This window comes from Ceratotherium simum, chromosome 15 (genome assembly GCF_057802395.1).
Source record: "Ceratotherium simum simum isolate JZ-2026a chromosome 15, ASM5780239v1, whole genome shotgun sequence".
In the NCBI taxonomy this organism is placed as follows: Eukaryota; Metazoa; Chordata; class Mammalia; order Perissodactyla; family Rhinocerotidae; genus Ceratotherium; species Ceratotherium simum.
In genome coordinates, this window is record NC_141914.1 from 1,481,463 (window position 1) to 1,486,750 (window position 5,288).

Consider the following 5,288-nt stretch of genomic DNA (forward strand, 5'->3'; position numbering starts at 1 on the left):
GCAACCTTCAAATCCCAGGTAGCTCACTCACAGAGAACAAAATTATTTTTGTCAGGTGATAGGAAAATCAGACTCTCTTGGCTTTTATAGTTTGATTTAAAAATGAACGTGTTGGAGCCGGGTACTCACCATGTGCAGGAGTAGTTCACAGCAAATCTGTTTTAATTAAAGCATGGAATACCGAAAACAACAAAAAACTCAGCTAGTGCTTTAGTCTCATCTGAAACCCTACAGGCATGTGTCTGATAAGCCGTACCTGGCAGAATTTTAATCCAATCTGACAGTCTCTGTTTTAGTAAAAATTCCAGGCATTATTTTTGACTACTACTTACTACTGAATGTTCAGTTGAGGAAATTGAAGGTCTTTCACTCAGAAGAAATAAACCAAGAAGAAGAACCTGAAGCTCGGGTGCTTCTGAACCGCTGTGGATGGCCCTGGCTCCAGGACCAGCCTTCCGAGCAGGATGTCACTGAGATCCCTCAAATGGAGCCTCCTGCTGCTGTCGCTCCTGAGTCTCCTGGTGATGTGATACCTCAGCCTGCCCCAGGACAACGTGATCAAACATGTAAGCTGGACGTACTTCTACAATTATGAGCCAATTTACAGACAAGACTTGCGCTTCACCCTTCGAGAGCATTCAAACTGCTCTCTTCAAAACCCATTTCTTGTCATCCTGGTGACCTCACACCTCAGATGTGAAAGCCAGATCGGCCATTAGAGTTACTTGGGGTGAAAAAAAGTCTTGGTGGGGATATGAGGTTCTTACATTTTTCTTATTAGGCCGACAAGGGGAAGGGGAAGACCAAGTGTTAACATTGTCCTTAGAGGACGAACACCTTCTTTATGGCAACATAATCGGACAAGACTTTTTAGACACACATAATAACCTGACCTTGAAAACAATGATGACGTTCAAGTGAGTAACTGAGTTTTGCCCCAATACTAAGTACATCATGAAGACAGACACTGATGTTTTCATCAATACTGGCAATTTAGTGAAGTATAATTTAAATTTAAACCACTCAGAGAAGTTTTTCACAGGTTATCCTCTAATTGATAATTATCCCTATAGAGGATTTTACCAAAAAACCCATATTTCATACCAGGAGTATCCCTTCAAGGTGTTTCCTCCCTGCTAGAGTGGGTTGGGTTATATAACAGCCAGAGATTTGGGGCCAAGAATCTGTGAAATGATGAGTCATGGAAAACCCATCAAGTTTGAAGATGTTTATGTTGGGATATGTTTGAATTTACTAAAAGTGGACGTTCGTATTCTGGAAGACACAAACCTTTTCTTTTTATATAGGATCCACTTGGGTGTCTGTCAACTCAGACGTGTGATTGCAGCCCATGGCTTTTCTTCCAAGGACCTTAACACATTTTGGCAGGTTATGCTAAGGAACACCACATGCCATTATTAATTTGACATTCTACCAAAAGCCTAAAGAAGGACAGGAAACTTTGTGGAATGCGTTAAAGTTGGTGCTGTAAAATCTCCAATGGAAAACTCATGGGAGGTCACTGTGCGGGCTTACACTGAACTGAAACTCATGAAGAACCCGTAGACTGGAGACTGGAGGGTTCCACTTGTGATTTATTTTGAAAAATCAAGTCAGGCCCTTTAAAAATGATATTCAGAGGAGTTAAACTTCTCATAAAGGAATCTGAGGATTTTGTTAATAAAATTAATAGGACCAAACCATTTGAACACGTCATTCTATAGACTAGAACTTCTTGAAAGGGTTTTGTTGAATTATAAGCTCATTAGTGCGTAACAGCAAAGCTACGTGGAATTCTATTCATTGAACAATCTAGTCAGTTAAGGGTTTTGTGTGTATCTTACATGGATTACCAATTTTTAGCAATAATATAATTCTGTGTAAAAAAACAACTAAAGTTATACCCAACAAAATTTCATCTCTTTTTGGTCATTTAGAAAGTTCTTCAAGGGCGGGCCCCGTGGCTTAGCAGTTAAGTGCGTGCTCCGCTACTGGCGGCCCGGGTTCGGATCCCGGGCGCGCACCGACGCACCGCTTCTCTGGCCATGATGAGGCCGCGTCCCACATACAGCAACTAGAAGGATGTGCAGCTATGACATACAACTATCTACTGGGGCTTTGGGGGAAAAAATAAATAAATAAAATTATTAAAAATAAAAAAGAAAGAGAGACTTTAAAAAAAAAAAGAAAGTTCGTCAAGATATTGCAGTATTTCAGAGGTATAGATTATTGTTTAATGTTACTTAGACCTTTCTGGGTGTTCAAACGTTATGGTTGTTTCAAATCTGTATAAACAGAATAGTGAATCACCCTGTACATTTGAACTTTTTTCCAGTTACTTCACTGATGAATTTATTATTGATAGCTCCATTAATGTGAAGTCATTGGTCAGTATTGTGTATCAGTAATCTCTTGGACTTTGATCATTTTACTATGGTAATGTAGAGAAGAATTAAAGCAAGAAGATCTGTCTTGTTTTTAAAAATATAATCCCCATTGTTTTTAGATGTCACTTCATCTGTCTCATTTTTCCACCTGGAAATTGGGAATAATATAGAAGGCCAGGCAGCACATTTCCTTTTGTAAAGCACTCTGAAGGGAAAAAAGAAAAGAGAGAAACTGATGACCAGAATATTATGAAAAGAGTGTACTTGAGTTGGAAAGAAAAGACTAAAGATTCAAGTCCCATTATTAATCTGTTCCGTGTGTTTTCTCATTAACAATCAGTTTGAGAATAAAGAGGAAAAAAAAATCAATTAGCTTTCTGATTTTTTACATCGACTTTTGAGAGTTCTATTAGCTTGCGTCATCTGCAAGATTATTCAAAGGTGGGATCTAAACAGACCAACATTTAGGCTGCACAATTGTCTCCTCAACAAGATAGGAGGCTTTTTGCTGGTTTCCCAGTGTGACCCCAAACATGAAAACTCCAACAGAACCCCTTCAGTATTCCCCAGGGGGCATTGCCTGTCAAAAGATTGGCAAAAGTAAAACAAAATAATTCTAATAAACCTGAGATATTATTAAAACTAATTTCATTTCACATTTTAGGGTCATGGTGATTTCAACAATGTAACAACTTTCATAACATACTTGTCAGCATCTTTCCCTTCACTCAGGAAAGAAAGATCCACTTAAAGGTAGAGGAAATGGACCATCTAAGTAAAGTATTTTTTTCTGATATATTTGAGGCTGAAATATTGTCACTAACTTGATGGAATTATTTCATAAGTTTTTATATGGAATCTGTTATTTATTTTTGTGTACTATTAAGCCTCTATGTAGATTTTTGTAAGCCTGGTGCAAGACATCACCGTCTTGAAGGCAGAGAGAACTGGAAAACAAACTTTTGAATCTCTGTACCAAAAATTATTTTCTCCAAAATACTTTAGATTTGAATGCCTAGTACAATATAATATGACAAGCTTTTGCTATTTAAAAAGAAATACCATTTTAAAAATATATATATCTCAGCTCAAGGAAATAAATTATATGTGGCAGTGACATTCACTATTTGCCCAGACACACACACACACACACACACACACGGCCTATGTTTTGAATCTAAGGCAATATAATGTTTTATGAAACATTCCTCCTCTTAAGCCTTTAGAGATATGGAAACGGTTCTCATGGAAAAAAATATATAGGAGTTTTATGGTTTCAGGTCTTACATTCAAGTCTTTAATCTATTTTGAGTTAATTTTTGTGTATGGTGTAAGATAGTGGTCTAGTTTCATTCTTTTGCATGTGGCTGTACAGTTTTCCCAGCACCATTTATTGAAGAGACTTTCCTTTCTCCATTGCATGTTCTTGGCTCTTTTGTCAAAGATTAACCATCCAGATGTGTGGTTTTATTTCTGGGCTCTCAATTCTGTTCTATTGATCTTTGTGTCTGTTTGTTATTTTTTTTTTTTCCCCAGTACCATGCTGTTTTGATTACCATAGCTTTGTAGTATATTTTGAAGTCAGGGATTGAGATGCCTCCAGCTTCGCTCTTTTTTCACAGGATTGCTTTGATATTCAAAGGTCTTTGGTTGTTCCATATAAATTTTAGGATTCTTTATTCTATTTCCATGAAGAATGTCATCGGGATTCTGATTGGGATTGCATTGAATCTGTAGATTGCTTTAGGTAATATGGGCATTTTAATTATGTTTATTCTTCCAATCCATGAGCATGGAATATCTTTCCATTTCTTTATATTTTCCTCAGTTTCTTTCAATAATGTCTTATAGTTTTTAGTGTATATGTCTTTCACCACTTTGGTTAAATTTATTCCTAGATGCTTTACTCTTTTTCTTTCCAACTCAACAACAAAAAAACAAACAACCTGATCAAAAAATGGGCAGAGGAAGTGAACAGATATTTTTCCAAAAAAAATATACTGATGGCCAACAGACACATGAAAAGATGTTCAACATCATTAATTATTAGGGAAATGCAAATCAAAACCATGATGAGATATCACCTTACACTAGTCAGAAAGGTTATAATCACCAAGACAAAAAATAACAAATGTAGAAGAGGATGTGGAGAAAAGGGAACCCTCACACATTCCTGGGGGGCATGCAAACTGGTGCAGCCACTATGGAAAACAGTATGGAGATTTCTCAAAAAATTAAAAATGGAAATACCATACGATCCAGCTATCCCACTACTGGATATTTATCAAAAGAGCTTGAAATCAGCAATCCAAAGAGATTTATGCACCCCTTTGTTCATTGCAGCGTTATTCACAACAGTCAAGATGTGGGAGCAACCCAAGTGCCTTTCCATTTATGAATGGATAAAGAAGATGTGGTATATATATATAGACAATGGAATACTACTCAGCCACTCAACCATAAAAAAAGACAAAATAGTCCCATTTGCAACAACATGGATGGACATTGAGGGTATGATGTTAACAAACTGGGTGCCAATTGTTTTTGTTAGCTAGATACAATTGCATTTCAATTCTCATGCAATACATATTTTGTATACTATGAAAATATTTCAGCCTAATTAGGAGACTACTATTTGCCCTCATCCCCAGTCCTCTCCCCAAATCAAAGATAGTATTGGCATTCCCAACATAACCCCAAATTCCTGGTATCTCTAGATTTTCTTTTATTGACTGATCCATTAAAATATTGATTTGCAGGTGTATGTTGTTGGATAAAGTGGTTGTGTAGACTTAGCTTTAGTAAGGTCCTCCAAGAAATGTCAAAAATTAAATTTGCCTGCAAAACATTTCAATAACAAAAAATAAAACAAACATTCTAAAGAGTCTCTCACAAAAGTTC

General features: G+C 36.7%; 1 pseudogene; it reads left to right on the top strand.

Annotated features, from left to right (window-relative positions):
• The first annotated feature begins 417 nt into the window (after window positions 1–417).
• On the top strand, window positions 418–1,422 carry LOC101390186 (UDP-GalNAc:beta-1,3-N-acetylgalactosaminyltransferase 1-like; annotated as a pseudogene).
• Window positions 1,423–5,288: the final 3,866 nt, after the last annotated feature.